The 17,684-nt window shown below is 43.8% G+C and overlaps 1 protein-coding gene across 6 annotated transcripts in view; it reads right to left on the bottom strand.

The window, feature by feature from the left end:
- The window catches only part of ANK2 (ankyrin 2), a 244,781-nt gene that overhangs the window by 155,693 nt on the left and 71,404 nt on the right, over positions 1 to 17,684 (bottom strand). The window lies entirely within an intron of this gene.

The following is a 17,684-nucleotide window of genomic DNA, read 5'->3' as shown; positions in this document are numbered from 1 at the left end:
AGCGTTTATTTCGGTCACCCTACTTATCACGCTGGACTAACTCCCTTCACAATCCCCGTTTCCAACCTATTTTAATCCGCAACAGATGGGTGTCATCAAAACGATTCTTCTTACGACCGCGCTTCCATGCCAAGACAGAAATATTGCCTTTCAAATTCCCTTCGGCAAACGGCACGCGCATTTTCCACATCTTTTACTGTTAAGAAAACAGAGCATCTTTCTAAAGAGGCCGCGGGGAGACGGGGAAGGTAGCGCAGGAATTCCCGTTGACAGAACACTTGAGGAGCTCCAAGGCTTCGGCCAGGCGAGCGTTTGGACGAGCCTTGACACAGGAGCGGATTCCGATGGTGACTTGAAAAAGATCATTTTTTTCCTTCGAATGAGAGCTATCAGTGGTGCCCCGTCTCTCCTCTGACGCGTATCCGCGCGTAAAGACACAAAATTATATTTTAATGTTTGAATGTCCTTGAAAAATTACCTGGCAGGGTAAAAACATTAACCAAGAACAAGACACTCTTGAAATTAATGGGAAAAGCATCTTTGTTCTCGATAGGGCACACGTTTTACTTGCGTTTTCCCCGTTTCTCCCATGCTTTACTACTTCTACAATAATTTACGGCGCCAAAACCGCAGTCATCTGTTTTTATACTTTTAAAAGGTTACGCAAGAATGATGCAACAAATGAACATCCACAACTCCTGTTTTATTAGGGATGAATCAATCATCCCGTGTTTTTCTTTCCCGCAGAGCAACGCGAAAGGCTAAAAATGTTAAAGTCTCAATTACTGCTGGAAGCTCTGACCGTAGCTAAGACCATCCGACTGTATCCCATTAATTTCTGGCTAAGAAGACGCAAAAGCAGGGCTTCCAAAATAGATTCTCATTTCCCCGATTCATACTTTTGTTATCCCAAGATTAAATCACTGCAACGCACATCACCCTCAAGACACATCCCGTACAGCTGAACATCGATCAGAGTGCGGCATACGAACTTCTTGTCTACGTGAAGAGTTATTATGAGTTAATTCTTCAAGATTAACTCCCTCTTACAGGCACTTTTATTCCAGAGGCGTCTCTCGTTGTGGACATTCTCACTCTGAAACGACAGGGCTTCATCGTGACTAAAAGAGGCGCAAAACTGCTAAAATCCCAGTGAAACACGAAGAGATCTTGATGCTTTCTTTAGGTGCCTTTGAAAATCGTAGCCTACGGGATCTTCAGGTTTTTATGAATTTTCTCACTGTAATGTGCACTAATGTCATATTAGAGACAAATTAGGCACTGGATATAAACTCACCTCATATTAGATTAATATAATTGTACCCATCTCTTCGAACCCCGGCCTCTCCTTTTCCAAAATAGTTTCTCACAGACTTGCACAATGCTCTCCATTAAATCCAACTTGAACACCCAAATAAAAGGACACAAATCAGCAACTGAGCTGCTTCATACACAAATTCCCGTACAAGCAGCAGCGAGCGCTCCCTTGAAATACTCAAAAGATTCAACCCTATGTTTTACAAGTCAAGAGCGCTCATATCTGTATTTTCTTTCCTGGTTTTGTCCGGCAATTCTGATTTTTCAGAAGGTCATCAGTAGTTTCTCCTTTCCCCCGTTTTTTCAAGGTCTTCATAAAGCATTTTTGTCAGTTCTACTGTCTCAACAATTTACTCACTTTAGCACGTCCCAATTTCAAATCCATTTTAACAAAGCTGTCCCAGTGGTCAACAGCGGCAGTTTTCCGTAGCCTTACCATGCTAGGAAACGCCGCCTTTTCATCTGTGGGCTTTTCCGATTGACTCCGTCATCTCGTGAAATATTTTGTTCCCGTACACGTAGATTTTTAGTTGAATTCCTGACGCGTTTCAGTGGCACAGAAGCCGGCGCGTTGGTCTTCACTAGTTTATCGACTGGTGAAGACAAACTGCCAAGAAACCGTCATTAGAAGAGACTTTCTTTACAAGAGAGAAGATGAAAACACGGAGCCAGAATCCTTTGCACCGTCCGATATGTATCACGTCATCTCTTCCTACGCACACGTCCCTGAGACTTTTTTTTTTTAAGGAGTTTTACATATGTATGCAGATCGTGTGTAAAAACAGTTGGTGTTATTTAAGCTTCTTAAAAGCTCCTATCTCTTAGCTTAACTTTTCTTCTTTAGCTTTTGACTACGGATCAATAATTTCAGCCAGAAACGCGAATTTTCAGAGTGCTGTGAGCAAATAAACTACAAGGCGAAAAAAATCTCTAGAACCTTAAGCGCACACGCAGCAGAACGCAAACGTGTTCTTTATAAGTATCTTGTCTTGGGAAATTGTGTAAGAAAACACAAGACCAATCGAGTGAATATATGATTTAAAAAAAAAAAAAAAAAAAAAAAATGACTGAGAGGGTGTGGATTCAGCTTCTTTCCTGCTAATTGCAATGCCAGAATTTTGCCTGTGTTCGAAACATACAGCTCGGGGAATTTTGGTAATTAAATGAGGTATGGAAATTAATATTTTATTCAAACAGTCAGAAACCTTCCCTTCTTTGGTTCCTCTGTCCTCCCTCTGGTTGCCTTCCCTGGCTCGGAGCGTACCACATCACTTCGGGCACACGGCACACGCCTCTTTCTTACAGGGATTTCAGAGAGATGTGCAAAAACAAATCGAAACGCGTAGCGTTGGAGTCATACGCTGTACCGAACCCACAGGAATTTCTCCACGTATTCAGGTTTCCTGCTGAAAACCAGCTTCACGCTTAAGAAGGAAAGACTGGGGGAGTAGGAGGCTTCAGTTTTCAAGAACCGGCTTTCACAGCAACATTACCCAAAAGCATCCCAATACTTGTTTGAAATCACGTCTATAGTAAAAGTATTCCTGCAGGCTGGCCTTGGCACGGTAACCAAAGAGTAGTTCTGCACCTTAATTTAACATTTCTGGGTTGTATGTGTATTAAAGCGTGTATCTGAATACTAATAACCCTTTAAAACTTAAATTTGAAGTGCTGACTCTGGGACATACTGCTCTGATTTGGTGGAGGAAACGTATTCAGGTTTCAGTTTGGAAGGGGCTGACGCTGATCGGGAGGTGAGCAAAACCTGCTAGTCACTTGTATGCTTTATAGAAATCAAGAATCTCAAAAGCATTGGCAGTTATTAAAACTCTCACGTTAAATTGAATTATTGTTGCACCTAAAATCAGCATTAGCACAGAATTTGTCGGGGTTCTCCAGGTTATCTGACAGCGTTAACGCCCTTTCCAAACTCCAGAGTTGCGAGGCAGAGTTTGTCCAACGGGCTGTTTCCGTAATGAGTAGAACGCCGACGGCTTGTTAACTCTTCTTCATTAAAAAGCTCTTAGTTGACGGGTGGCTCATGGTGACAATATATTCAGGTGATACCTGGCTTTGAAAATTCAGCTCACTGCAGAAGGAAAGCCGCACCATGTCAACTCAGGTTCTCACGGCTTCTTGATGTTTTTCAGTACTCAAAAGACGCAGGGGGGAAAATGACAGCTACGTAAACACATTCCATTACGTTTTTATTAAGCCATACCTTCTAGAGCGTCGATTTATGCTCCCACCCTTGAGATAACCACTACATTTTGTCCCAGTTGGCTTGGTTATGCTCCGATTTCAGAAACCATCTGTTCAAACCAGCCATCGTTCAATTGGGCGCAAGTCTAAAAGCGGCACAGACGAGGTGCTACCATTCCCCAACTCATTTCTCGCGTACGTATTGTAGCTTTTTCCATCCCGTCATTCAAATGCGTAAGGCGGGACTTCAAAAGGAACGCTTCTTCCTGGCGGAAGAGCTTCTGTAAACCTCGCAAGCTAATTTTTCAGTGTCTCAACTTTTTTTGTAGCCTGAATTATTGTTTTTAGTGACTTGAAAGTGCCACCGATCTCCAAAGGGCATCACCACGCAACCGCACTGATATTGCCAACTCCAAGCCTAAGATGCAGCGATGCCTGCAAGGAGGCAAAGGATTTTTATATCTTTTTTTTTTTTTTTTTTTTTTTTTAATTAAACTACCACAGCAGAGTCTCAGCCTGCAGCTCTGATACGCGTGCCTGAACCTCGGCTAAATCTTTCACTTCATATGGCACAGGCTCCGTAATCGAATACTGGCAAATGAGTAAAACGAGATAATAACAGCTGTAATGGAAACATATTTTCCCAGCCTTTAGTGAAATAACATTCACCTTCTGAAAGAAAAGAAATGCAACAGTGCTTTACTTTCAAAGCCACTTCCTTTGCTTATAAAAATGTTAAGTTTTCCTCCCATCGGTTTACTGGAAGACAGGAAGGAAGATAAAATCGCAGATCTTAAAGAAATTTCAGTATCTAAACTCCTGGATGAACAACGTTCCCGGTTTTCTTATTTCAATTTCCCAAAAGTATGTCTATCACGCAGCTTTTCCCGTTCAAGCACGTACAGACATTTCAGATCTAATCCGTCCTGCGACGTACCTTCGGCTGTCTGGAATTCGTTAATAAACGGTTGAACCGAAAAAGCCCACAAGTCCGAGAGAGCCGTCTTAACTAAACCAACGTCTCTTTCGCATCATCTAACGCATCTTCTTCTCCAGGAAAAAGACACAACTGACCTTACAATAAACTTATTTATTTATTTATTTAAGAAATGAGAAGCTGAATCATAGGAATGGTGAAGCGTGAGGAGGCAGACCAGCTTTCAGAGACAAGAGATCCCTAGCAACTTACGTATTCTCTACCAAGATGTAGCTAATTGCACCTAGCGATTAATTATTATCTCAGGGGTCTCTCTCTCTATGTGGATGGTGACGGTTACAAATCAGAAAAATAAAAATATTCCTTTAAGTACACATTACGCACTTGAATAATTTAAGGCGCTTTGAGTATTTAGGCCAACTAATCACAGAACGTCATGAAGGAGATGGGGAGGTCGGCACCACTTTTACCGGCATCGAGCTGGAACTGGGGCCGGAGATGCCCCCACTGTAATGTCATGACAAGTATGGCGTAACATCAAGATGGTGAAATGGCTACAAGAACAGAAAAAGCTTTCGTGCCATGAAAGCTTATGACCCAGGAGTAAAACATTCAGTGATTTCAAATCCAAACTAGTTTGCACGTATTTAAACCCAGAAAACGATGGCCTGACGGAGAAACCTGTGATAGAGTTGACTGGATTCAGAAGTGACCCCTTCACCGCGTCCCGTGTTCCCCAGAATGAATATTCTCTCCTTAGATCTACTCAGGGATGCGTAGGAGCCGAAATTATCCAGCGCCGGAGCAGGTGGGAAGGCTAATATAGTTTGTGTTTGCGATACATAGCGGTAAAAGCTGTCTTAGGTTGGACAGAGAGGCTGCAGCCCAAAGGAGACGGAGTGCGTACCGACAGTCAAGACTCAGAGCGCCCTTGAGAAATGAATTTCGTTGGTATGAACTGGAGGAAGATGGAAAGAGCCCGCTGCAAAAAAAAAAAAAAGCTAAGGAAATAAAAATAGGTTCAGGACTGCATTATGATTTAGGCATATCACAAAATAACAAATGTGTTACAATTCCAACGTATTTTTTAATATCGGTTGAATTGAAAGACTTCTTCCGGTCATTTTAATATTTGCATACGACAGTTTTGTAGTGGTTTTATATCAAAGACCGTTCTCAGAAAGCTGCGTTTCATATTTAGAAAGTTTCTTATTGCTGTTACATACACTGCCCAAACAAACGCGTATTTCTGAGTAACGTAAGGAGAGAAGACTGTGCCTGGCTAACAGCTTCATCGGAATACCAGATCCCGCTACAAGATCGCTCCGGACAGACGCAACTGAAAAGCTATTACATCCTTAAGGACCCTTCTGATTTTCGCTAATGGAAAAGCCAGGCTTCAACTATTCTACCTTTTGATGGCGATGGGAAAATTCCCAATTATTTTTCAGGGATGACTTTCATTTTATGCTGCTTGTTATATTTCGACGCCTTTTGCAAACTCCTCCTTGCAATTCCAGAGCTCGCAGGACACCAGCCACTCTCTTCTTTCCACCGGAACGTGGTTTTGCTTGGTTTTTAACCAGGGGAAGAATAAAGAAGACAAAGGGCTATGTCTGGCAAAACGCTTCACTATACGCTTCATTTTTACCACATCTTTAGGTGCAATCGACCTCAAATTAAACACGTTAAAGTTTTTTGCTAAAGGATGGATTTAAATCCACGCCTAACTGCGTTGCTGAGTTTGGGCCAATATTAGCAAATACAGCAGCAACAGAGGGAGAGAAAACTACTGTAAAAATCGACCCTTACTTGAGCCAAAAAGCAAATGTCTTCTATAAACCCTTTCTGATCCTTAGCGGCCGCAGACGTCCGTGGGAGTCCTCCCACTCCATTCATTCATTTGACATACTGGACTGGCTGCCAGCTGACTTCTCCTGCGTCAATGAAGGATTTGTGAGAACTGAGGCAAAACTGCGTAGTTCTCCATGAAAAAGGAGAGAATAAAAGTCTTTTGCCCAGCTGCGTGTTCCTCACAAATACAGCACTCGAAACGATAGGGTTTTTTTTTTTAATTCATCCTGATTTTAAAATATAAAGTAACGGCAGTGACAGGGTTCTAATCCAGGAGAGCACTTGAGTACTCGCTGAACTTCAGGCACGTGTAATCCCCGACGTCCCACTGGGCTATTCACATCCCGAACATTTCAGTACAAATCCCAGCTTGGAAACAACGCGTGCATGTCAGATTTATACTCATCAGCGTGAATCCATAAAAACAGAATCTCAAAAGTGCCTGGAAAACACAGCCTGGATTTTTTTTTTTTTAAAAAGAACGAACGAACGAACCAAAACAAAACCTAAGAAAACCCACGCACACGCACAACCCCCGCGCAACAAAAAAAAAAAAACCCAAACCAAAACCCAAAGGATTCGGGTTCAAAGAATTAAAGCTTTTACCGCAGTCTAGGTAATCCTAAAAACTAGAAAAATTGTCATGCCTTTTATTAAGACTTTGTGAAGTCTTTCCTACTTTACTAAGACTGACTACTCTGAAAACAGAAAATGATAAGCCTATTGTTTAATAGGAAAGTTTCCCGTGCTGGAATTTGAGTGAAAGTCTCATTCAGCCATTTCCTGAAAAAACACGGATTCAGGATACATTCAAATGAACCACAGGATCACGCTTAGTTCTCCTGCACAACACACATTTACCGAAGTCCCTTAAATACCAAGACGGAACCTAGATTTTCAGCAGAGGAATTAAATAACATTAAAGGAAGGAAAAGTATTTCTGGATCCGCCGGACACCATACTTGGAGATTTTGAGGTGCTAGTAACAACTTTAGAACTTGGCAGGCATTGAAATGGTTTCCATGGCAAGTTTCCATGGCTAATGATGTTCCTAAATAGAGAGGTAATAATGCTAGAGCACCTCTAGAAAAAATGAGGATGCCATTCCAAGCACATCTAGCCGAGTAACAACCAGCCCTAACAAAAATCTGGCCTGTAAGTGAAGCTTATGGCAGACCGTTGACAGATAATTGTAATCACTCGTTAATTTTTCATCCCCTTCTACCCCTTGTCTTATTGTCAAAGGGACTTTTTCCTAATAAAAGGAACGCACTAACACCACCGGCACTAAAGAAGCAAACAGCTTTACTCACCTAAACACCACTAACCCATTGCCCACTGGTTCAAACTTAACTGGTACCATATACCGAAAAAAAAAAAATTTGATTTGGCGCTCCTCTGCGATGGACCAAAAACAGATGCAAATGAAATGGGTGTTAGCGAAACGCGGCAGTTCCGAATTCAGTGCCAGTTCTGCCAAACAGACTCATCGTAAAGACCGTGCTCGTACAAGAAAGGTAAAACGGATACCGAAGTAGTAAGTGAAGACTTTTTAATTTTGCCCGTTGTGGAAAGAAACCAGGCTTCATTTTGGAGTCTGGGGTTGGATGGGTTTTGGTTTTTTTTTTTTTTGGATTCGGGCAAATGGCATCATACCCAGCACGGGTAACTTCCCTCCTCACACTAATTTAGCCGGGGAGTTACACTTGAAGCACACCTAAACCACGCAAACCCCTTCTCTTCATTAACCCTGACATTTATTGTTTGCATATTGGTCACCATATTAAACACCCCTTGTTTCCCCCTAATTCCCAGCTGAACACGGCCCGTAAACCAAAACTCCTGTAATCCCGGGCCTAAGTTTCAAACCATTCGGCTCCGAGCAGCAGAGAAGAACCCGTTTCATCTTGTTCCACCCGTATAAAAGCTTCTCCGCTAGTTCCAGCGGGTCACGCAGTCTCCCTGTGGCATCAAGTAATAATAACGAGGAAAAGGGATACTTCCTAAAACCACTTTGTCCCAATTTAAGTGCCTAAAATAGGCAGACTGAGCAGCCTGTGCCAGGTAGTCTGAAATACAACCGCATCTCCCGCGCTGCGAAGCAAAAATGGATCCTACGCTTCCAACAAGTGCAATTACGAAGGTAATTAAATATCCAAGTAGAGAGGGGGGCTAATGTCTAGCGAATGCGACAAACCCTGGACTTTTGTCATCTTGAGATGGCTTCGTTCCAACACATTAAAAATAAGTTTGGTTGTGGGTTGTTTTGGTTTGTTTTTTTTTTAACGCTGCTGTTATTTCAAACATGAACTCGGTACCAAAGTTTGACTCCCCGTTTGACAAAGTTTTTTGGCATCATATAGGCAATCCAGGAGAGCCCTGATTTCTTCAACAAGGCAGGCCCGAAGCAGCAGGCCGCGTTTGGTTTTCGGTCAGAAAAGATTAGCTCACGCGAGTCAATTTTGCCCTTCGAGCTGGCCGAACACCAACTGAATCATTCCGAACCTTTTATCTGGTAGAAGATTCACGGAGTCGTCAGACTCCGCTTGACGTGGCACTCTTTTTTCGTAACCCAAGAAAAACTATATATAGTATATATAGTGTATAGCTAACGAAGTGTATATATAGTGTATAGCTAACTAATATATATAGTGTATAGCTAACGAAGTGTCGTGCTGGGTATGCATTCCTATTGATTTTGCTATATTCCTGTTTTTGGGGGGGAAAAAAAAACCCAACAATATACAATTTCTCCCTTCAGGACAAAACTTGACTGATATTTCTAATTTTTAATTTTTTAATTTTTTTTTTTAAAACCTTTTTTAAGGACTCACGATAACAAATGCAATGAGAGACTGTAGACCTTCTTAGGGAAATACAGCAATTTTCCTTTGGAATCCTCCAAGCGCCGTAACGTCTGAATCAAGACCGATATTCCGAAGCGACTCTGCCCGTCCCCACCAGAGGCGCGTAAAGCCAAGATCTTGTGATTGAGTGTATCAAAGACCTTATCAAAGTGCCCGATCTCTGCCTGCAATGAAAAGCTCTGAAGTGGGGGGGAGGAAAATAAAATTAAAAAAAAAAAACAAAAAAACCCAAAGATCACATGCCGCTGGCTTTGGCTCGCTCCTGCCCCCTCCGAGACCTGACCTTATGCAGAAGGGCAGCTGGGAGACGGGGCGTTCAGAGGGAAGAACTGATTCAGAGTTTCCTTATTTACATCCCAGGGAACTTCCATACATTCGCCAACAGCTTCGGGCCGCTCGCCCTACGGAAAATACACTAACGCCTGTAGAAATCCACATATTCCGCAATGGAAGCGGCCTGTCCCTCCCCCTGACTTCACGTTTCCCCTCAGAAATGCTGGAGCTTATCTGTTCGTTCGACCTAAAACTTGGTGGGAGGAAAAAAAAAAAAAAAAAAAAAAGGAATCTTTTAATTTCGTGGTTTAGCTCGAAGAAAGTTTTATTTGTGAAGAACTGGTCCAACTGCGTCGTCGGGGAAATAAGCAGTAGAACTCAGCCTCAGTAGAATTTCAGCCTCAAAATTTTCCTCCCAGAAACATGCAAAACAGCATCCAAATTGTTTTCTAGGACGAAGCGGAGCTTCTCGGGAGCTGCTGCTGGGAGGGAATCCCGTCTCTTCCCTTACAAAGGGCTGTAACTCAGCTCAGCTACCTCTCCTACAACGCGCTGCAGTAATTCCTGTGAGCGCAAAGCATAATATGTTCCATAATATGGAACAATTCTATTTTAGATATTATATTTAGATTACATGAGAAAACATCATATTTGGGTATATTGGCACTAAAGGCTTTCTGATCTTCCTCTTCAGCCACAACTTTTGACACTACCTCCCCTTCATTGCCAATTTGGAATGAAATAACTATTTAACAACAAATTCTCCAAGCAGAGGAAGAAAAAACAAAAAAGAAGAAATAAAAAAAGGAGAAAAGAGGCACTTCATTTGCCATAGACATTGTACAGGTATTCATATCTCAATGGTTTTCCCCTGGTGTGCAGGGGAAATGCTGACATTGCTGTTATAATCACTTTCTGCGCCCCTGACTCTCCGGCCCCGCAGTCACCGGTGTGACCCCTCGCGTGCGCCTGGTCCCCACTCGCCGTCACCCTCACCCACCTAAAGATCTGGGGGCTCTGGCTCTACTGCAAAACCAGAAAGTTATATCATGCACCCGACAGACAGCAGCTTAAAAAAAAAAAAAGGTTCCTGAGTCCAAGTTTTGAGAATGATGGATGCAGTCGTGTAAGTGAGGAGAACTGATTCCATCCATTCATTTGAAGGACTTGGTTCACCGACGGCGTCCTCTCTCCTAAACTTTTTGGAGGCTGACAGTGGTTCTGGGTGACTGCACAGCTTAGCGACAGCCGAGTTTTAATTGCAAGTCGGTCCCAAAAGCAAAAGCAAAGCTTGACCGTGGGCACACTTAGCAGATCTCTTCATATGGCAGGCTACCAAGTAAGATTCAGGCTGAGCAAAGAGATCCTTCTCAAACCTAACGCGCACAACCCTGATCTTCCTTTTTCCCTTTGTCTTCTTCAGCCAAGACTTACCAGGGCATCCGGATCTTTACTTTCTTCACTGTTGTATCCATAATAGTCCGGGGTTTTATCCAAATCCTGTATGTTGCCTTGTGTCCCCAAGCCCTTATCGGAGTGACACGCCTGGCAAATGGGTGCGTTGCCCATATCACTTCTTCTGCTGGCTCCTACAAGGGGGATCGCCTTTGCGCCGCCGAGGGTGCCCGGCGTTCCCCACGGCCAGCCGATGATCCAGGGGGAGGATCCCGACCGCTCGTCCCAGACTCCCTTCCCCGAGCCGCCCTGCGTCCCGGAGAACCCGAAACCCCAGCAACTGCGGGCAGGAGTCGGTGACCATTTCCAATTCAGGCGCTGGGCTGGCTATTTTTACACCTACCAGGCCAGCTATGCATGTAAATGGCAGCGGGGTGGGGGAACGGCTTTCCAGCACGCAGCCGGCCTGCCGAGCACACAAAGTTAACGTCCCACCGAGCGAAACGCTTCTCCACGCCAGGGTTATTGAATTACGCAGCTGCATGCCTTTTGAATATTTGCCTTTTTTTTTTTTTTTTTTTTTCCTTCCCGCCACCGCAGCTCCGTCCCGGCTGCGTTTGCGTCCAGCCCTACATTTCAGAGCGCTGCTAATGCCTTCTTGAGTTTCTAACTCAAAAACCAGATGATTCATTCAAGTTGCATCTATTTGGTATTTACCAAAACACGACAAAACGTATGAATACAGATTTCATCGCCATTTCAATTCCTGTGATTCGTCCGGGGGGGTTGGAAGTAGATGATCTTTAAGGTCCCTTCCGACTCTAACCATTCTGTGATTCGCACGGTATTTCATGCTCCTGTAGATAATAAAGGTGATGAGCTTGCTTTGAGTTGATAGATCCCTGCGGTTTGATTTCAGAGGAGCTCAAATGTATCCAAAAAGGACAATCTCTGATGTTAGATCACTTCAGATCTCGTCTACGTCCTGTCTGATTTTGGTTTGGGTTTTCATTGTCGGTTCGGGTTAGGGTTGTTGGGGTTTTTTTAGCTACGATTATTAAACGAAAAACCACCAAAGCAAAAAAAAAAACAACAAACCACCAAACAAAAACCCCACCAAACTTGAGAATAAGGATGTTCTCTCTAGGTTTGAGTTACTTATTGCGATTATACCCAGTTGGATTAAAAAAAAAAAAAATATCATTTTGAGGATTGCATGTTGGAATCCCCCCATTATCCCAGAAGAGGCCCACTGCGGAATTAAAACACACAACAAAACCAATCAAACCCACCACCCCGCCCCCCCTCCACAAGTTAGCTGAGAAATAACTAGCAGTTTTCGAACGCTTCGGGAACAGCTGGAGGTAACGGGGACAGACGCCCTCTCCGTAGGTAAGAGAGCGCCACAGAACACATCCCAACGCACACGCAACCTGTACGCGGAGCTGGGCAGGTATTTGAAAAATGAAGCCCTAAATTCCTCAGGTGCAGGGTGGTCCTCCAAGAAGTGTAGCGTCTCGCGAACATTTTTCTCTTTGGGGCTCCAAACCATTGCTGGTCCTGCCAAACGCGTCCGCAGGCCGTTGTCCACAGCGTCCTATCGATCTCCACCCAGTCACCCTCCGCAGCGGTGCCAGTGTAATCCCAGAGAGCAACCTCTCCCCAGCCCCCTTTTAACGATTATTGATCGGTATAGGGTTCTCTTTTCTGTTAATTACTGTGAGGTGGATTTCAAACAGCCCTGTAATTTCTCCTTGACCGATGAACGCTCCAGGATGGGATCACTCGGCTCCTTTGAAAAGCTCTGATGTGTCACGAGTACAAATACATGCAGGATACACCCAGGCACAAAACAGTTACGTTCGTTGGCGCTTCGGCTTATGTGAGATTACAGTCTTGTACGGAACGGAATGAAACCTGAACTACAAAACGTCCCCGACACCAACAATTTTGCCAGCAATCGGCAAACGCAAGAGATGGAATGTTTGGTCTTGCATTCAGCCAGCCGGAATTTCAAATACAAAATGACTAGTGAAGAAGTAAAGGCTTCACCTCGTGTTAAAATCAGACGTTATAAGAATAAAATACGACGTGCGCACGCATTAATTCTTAGCTATGGGCAGGTTCAGATGCGAGCTGAGCGTAACCCCAACCATTGCAACTGCATTTGACCTTTGGATGTGACAACACTGAGCGCGCTCACTGCCTCTAATGGACATCAACGATGTTTCAGAAATTCTCACGCAAGGCCAGCCTTCCCGTAATTAGCCGCCACTCATTTTCTTCACCTCTTCCAAGGCATTATCCTTCGACAGGAAGGCGTATATACATTGCTATAACTTCTTCATGTAAGATGGAATCCCACCAACCGCTTGACCCGACCCAAGTTCATACAACCAAGGTTCCAAACATAAAAACTGGAAATAAAAATCCTCGGACAGAGCTATTTAACGCGCAATGAACTTAGACGGGAGGGAAACAAGGAGTCAGCTCAAGGGGAAAGGGTGGCACAAAGCGAGTGGCATGCATTCCTTCGAAATAACGCTCGCAGAAAGCAACAATCTGTGCAGCCATCTGATGGAGAGGAACGGACAAGCTTTCTGCCAGGGCCTTGGAACAATATTACTGTTGTTTATCAAAACGGTTCAAAGTCATTAGGGCAAATTACTCAGAAAGCAAACACGCTCGTCTTTTGCCAAACTTGGTTCGGACGTCGCATTCTAACAAAGTATATGGTCTTATGGTGTAGGACTCAAAGCCTTCGTGGAGGAACGTGTTTGCAGCATCTTTGTATGTTCCTGCTGTTTGGGCTGCAACTCCGTCCCCCATCAGGCAGCCCCCCAGAAGCCAAAACACAAAAGGCGTGGTTTACAAGCACGAATCTCATCCCAAAGCATCTCAGGCCTCCTCCTCTCTTCAGAGAAGTCAGCGCCCGCTCTGCGTCACGCTGCCAGAACTGCTCTGAAGCCCACCACCCTGCGTCTCTCCACGGGGGAGCAGAACCTTTTAAAGAACCTCCTTGTAGGTAATGCACCGTATCCACTCGTTTTCCCCACGCTTTAAATATACCCTTTGCTCCCCAGATGCTAAGCCCGAATGTTAATTACTCCCTTAGCTGAAAAAAACCTTCAGAAACACTTTAAAGCGCCTGGCAAGAAAGAGAGTAGAGTATCTCGCACACCACAGTGAAGCGTCGATGCCAGGACAGCAAACAGCTGAGACAGGACCCCAAAACGTTGATGCCATAGGAGAAACATGAGAAGACCCCAGTATCCCAGAAACCCACCGTTTTGCTCCAGTCTATGCCTTGCGCTCGTGTTTTATGAATACAAGCCCCACGCTTTTAATGGGGAAAAAAAAAAAGTCCCGCTGTGCTTCATTTTGAGTGTTTAAGTTTGACACATTACGTGGGGTAGGTGCAAACCGATTTATTCCTCGGTTTTCCGAGGTATTTATTGGTTTTCCAATATTATCCAATTTATATTCCGAGGTACTTATTGGTTTTCCCCAAAGCTCGCCTTGGGAAGTGGCAGCGTTAACTGTGTCAGGATTTTCCATCTTTAAGAGAAATATTCTGATAACGTGCTTGTCAGAAACCCCATTCTTCCCATTCCCGGGGCCTTCAAACCTTAGTTATCCACACGTCCGACCTTCTTTCTTCTCGGCCAAGAAAACTTCAGAGTTTGAGTTTTCGCATCATCGAGTTCTGCCTGACACGGAGAAAACGGGGCACAAATCGAACTGCGGTTCTATTTAGAGCAACCAAAGCTCTGCCCTAAGTTTATCTGTTCACAGTTGTCACGATGCTACTCTCTGCTTCCCCACGATTTCAGAACAGCCCTCTTCCTCCTGGCGTCATTCCGACGCCACGCGGTGGCTCATTATAACTCTTTCATTAGCTATTGCCTGAGGGGAGAGGATTCCATCCCTGCGAGGGGAATTTTCTCTTGCCGACTTTCGCACTTTTGTAACCCCCCCCCCCAAATAACGCAAAGCGATCAGAATCGACCAAAATATGCAGACCAGCAAGCTCCAAATCCTCGGTAAAGACCATTACAGGTATAAAAAAAAATAGAAGCATACGAAGACTCCTGGCAGCTGCCTCCTCCTAGTTCAAAATCCTTCACCAGGCTTTGGGAAACACCCTGGTTCCACCACCTGAACTCAGCGGTGATGATTATCAGCCTCTCGGCAACGCAAAGCCAGTAAGTACAGGACACAACAGACAAAGCCCCCGGAAAACTTCTGGGAATCGCGTCTTGCACGAGCTTTTCCCATTGAGTGCAGCAAAATGGAACTTCAAATCGCGCGCTTTCAGCCGTTACAGCCGGTACCTTCGCAGGAGTCGTATTCTGTTACAGTTTTTTTTATACTTCTTTGAAAAGTTTTCCCCATCGTGACATTTAGAATGGGTACAGCTGTGGATAAAATTAAATACAGTATACCTTGGCCAGGATGCCCCCACATTTTTTTTTTTTTTTTGACAGAAGGGACGTCTGCCATTTATTTAATGCCTGTTCTCAACAGCATCAGACATCTTATAACTATTTTTCTCAGATATGCACCTGGTTTGGTTTAAATGTCAGCATGAGACAACTTCTGACAAAAAAACCTGCCGGCTCCTTCGGCCAGCAAAAACCAGCCGGGATTTGTGATGCTGGTTACAGTCTGGCTTATTTGCGGTTTGCCACGTCTAAAAATATCGAACCTAGTCAAAGGATGAAATACAGGCGTAACACACTCGGAAAGGCCCGTAAATGAAAATCTGAAAACAAACGCCAAAGGTAAACACAGGCGGTATTGCCCGAGACCATATAAAACACTACGTGAAGAAATAAGAAGCCTTACCATCCAAAAGATGAAAGCTAAAGACAAAATAACGTCGAAAGAAATGTTCTCGCACATGTGACATGGCACCTTTACCATACTTACACATGTATTACGTATATGTATGTATATACATATACACGTATATGTATAATACTTGACATGTATTATACACGTATAAGCCTACAGTGATTATAATACATCACCACCACCAAGAAATGACTCTCCTCATTACAGCTTTTCTTCCGTCACTAGTTCCCGGTTTCGCTTTTCCCAGGATTCTTGCAGTAAATGGAGTCACCGCTAAATAACCTGACCTTCCTACTAGCGGCCACGAGAAAAACAGCGCAAAACCAAACCACCGATTCGCTGCCTCTCGGAAAGTCTCCACTAAGACCTCAAAGACTAATAAGCGAGAAGCAGCGAGACTGAAGCCGGAATCTAATCGCCAGGTGGAGACTTAATTTTACGGGATACCCTTCATCAGCCCAGGAACGGCAAAGCTTGAGTCTTCTAAGAGGAACCACACGCCCAGGTACGCACCAACAAAAGCGACGTTGCTCGGCTGCTATGAAGAAACCTTCTTTACCCCTTTTTTTTTTGGCCGTTACTACTAAAGCTTCGTTTGTCGGCAGAGGTTTCAATTAGGCCCTAACGTAGCACAGGAGCTAAAATAACAATTCAGGAAGCAGCGGCAAAATATTCAGTTTCCAAAATAAAAGGCAAAAGGGAAAAATGAAGAAGAGAGAGAGAAAGAGTTCCGAGTATCGCGACAAATCACCCCCTATATATTGTTAGTGACGTAAATCCCCAGCTTGATTATTGCCAGTTTTTTCCCCAAAGAGGTATTTCCCATTACGTTTTTATGGTTAAACACAGTAATTTTTTTAAAAAGTGACAACAGAGACTGTACTGGGACCTGTATATTCCTAGGAGATTTCCCAAACTTTGTCCAGTTTCCTAAATGCAAAGTCTTTCACTCTCAGGGATTCTTCTGTGGGAAGGTCAACTACAACATGGCTCACCTGTTTCTGGCAATTATTTTGGGTCACATTATAAACTCTGACGATTTATGCCTTTATATAACCTACGTCTCCTTTACATTTTACAATAATGACATTACTGCGATCAATATTTCCCCGAAATTCAGCCTTCTCTTTCTTCTGGTATCTACCGTACGTTGGTTACGCGGCCCACGACAAGTAATTCCCGAAACCCAGCAGCCTTTACCGAGAAGCAGCTGTCTACTACAGCAAATCCCTTCCAGCTTCAATAATTTGAGTCCTATCAACTGCAAAAATCCATTTTGAGCCATTTTGAAGAGGACCAATCATTTCGCTGGGCTTTAGATGGTGACTCATGCGACGCGTTAAGCGTAACGCTCCTCTCCGGCCAACGACAAAGAGCTCTCAATCCCAGTAGTACCATAGGTTTTCGTATCCCTACGAGAACGAGCGAACAGATAACCTGGTTATTAACCACCCCAGCCACAGATCCTGCAGGGCCGAAGGGGCACAGGCGGGACAGAATTGGGCAAAGATTGCTTCCCCGATAGGGACGTTCAACAAAGCAGCATATAAGGTATGCAATTTAAGAAATAAGATATATAATCTTACGGCCCCCTGGTGAATTTACAAGGGCCTTCCTCCACACACAAGCCACCTGAGCCTCCAGCATTCCATGGATAAAACACATGGAACAAAAAAAAAAAAAACAAAACCAAAACCAAAAACATTCAGAAACAAAACAAAACTCAAAGTGTGGATAATTCAAATGCAAACATAAAGTCTACTGCCTGATATATCCTTCACGTACCTGTTAGAGTGTGAGCAGCTGCAAAAGGTCACCTTTTTATTCCAGTGTTCCTACTGTTTAAATAAGTAATCTATGCAAATACAGTATTAATTAACCATTAGTGGTTTGATTTCCTGTACTTCAGAACATACCCGTTTATTTCATGCTTGTTTTCCTACCTGTTCACAGAGGGGTATAAAAGGTCTCAGGTGAATTCT

The sequence above is a fragment of the Chroicocephalus ridibundus genome, chromosome 5 (assembly GCF_963924245.1).
Source record: "Chroicocephalus ridibundus chromosome 5, bChrRid1.1, whole genome shotgun sequence".
Lineage (NCBI taxonomy): Eukaryota > Metazoa > Chordata > Aves > Charadriiformes > Laridae > Chroicocephalus > Chroicocephalus ridibundus.
This window is presented reverse-complemented; position numbering and strand designations above follow the sequence as displayed.